Below are 1315 nucleotides of genomic sequence, written 5' to 3' on the forward strand. Positions count from 1 at the left end.
GGTTCCCGTAACCAAGAGGTACCCTTGCTCAGGTTCCTCTGTAAGGTCCACCAGCGCAGGGACTCTAACTTGGACGGCCAGGCTCACCTTCTTGTCTAGGGAGGTCTGCCGTTTGTCCCACCTGGCAAGGATGAACCGTTGTAGCTGTCAGGTATGGGCTTGTGCCCATGGGATTATTTGTATGCAGGCTGTCAGCAGCTTCATTGATTCTCTGATGGACACCGTAGTAGTCCGACATAGGGAGGTTACAGACTGAACAAGGTCTTTCCTTCTGGATGGTGGAAGCCGCAATTCCTGAATGTGGGAGTCTAGGAATACACCTAAATATGTCTTCTGTGTACCCAGAATTAAATTCAGACTTTTCTTCATTATCCACCCTAAATCATTCAGGGTAGACAGGACTACTGACAGGTCTGTGCGTATGGCTTCTGCTGGTCTTCATACCAACAGAAAATCGTCCAGATATGGAAATATGAGAATCTGATTTTGCCTAAAGTAAGCTATCATTTCCATCACTATCTTCGTGAAGACTCTAGGGGCAGTTGAGATACCGAAGGGTAGAGCCATAAACTGATAGTGATAGATTGTGCCACCGTCCTGCAGAGCGAACCTCAGATATTTGTGGTGAACTGCGGCTATTGGGATGTGATAGTATGCGTCTTTAAGGTCTATAGTGCACATGACGCTGTCGGGATTTATTAGTGATACGATGGACCTCACGGTTAGAGGTTGAAGATGGTTCTGATAGAGCCGTTTGTTTTTTTAAATCAAGAAAAGGGGGGAATACAATCCCTCACCCCTTTCGTGTTCTAGAACCTGCATAATGACTCCTAGGCCCTTAAGCTCTTGGATGCCCTTCAGCAGATTTTTCTGTTCTTTTGGGGACCCTGGGGAGGTTAGGAAGAATCTTTTAGGAGGTAGGGAGTCAAATTCAATTCGATACCCGGTTTCAATTATCTGAAGTACCCAGGGGTTGGATATTATCCCCTGCCACTGGATCAGGTAACGTGCTAGTCTACCCTCTGTTGAGTCAGAAGTGGGTTGAGTTTCCTTACCCCGACCTCCCTTGGGGTATGACCATCTTCCCGCTTTTCCTTTCTCTTTGATTTCTGGAGGTGGCTGCCGTGTCCTCCTTGGAAAGGATGGCTTTCTATAGGATTTCCTATCTGGAAGGCTCTTGCTTTTGTCTCCTACTTTCTCAAGTATCTTATCCAAGGCGGACCCAAACATATATTCGCCTTGAAACGGAATGGCGCAGAGTTTATTTTCGGATGTTACATCTGCTGCCCATGTTTAACCATAACGTCCTTCTTGC

Source organism: Eleutherodactylus coqui, chromosome 10 (genome assembly GCF_035609145.1).
Source record: "Eleutherodactylus coqui strain aEleCoq1 chromosome 10, aEleCoq1.hap1, whole genome shotgun sequence".
Taxonomy (NCBI): domain Eukaryota; kingdom Metazoa; phylum Chordata; class Amphibia; order Anura; family Eleutherodactylidae; genus Eleutherodactylus; species Eleutherodactylus coqui.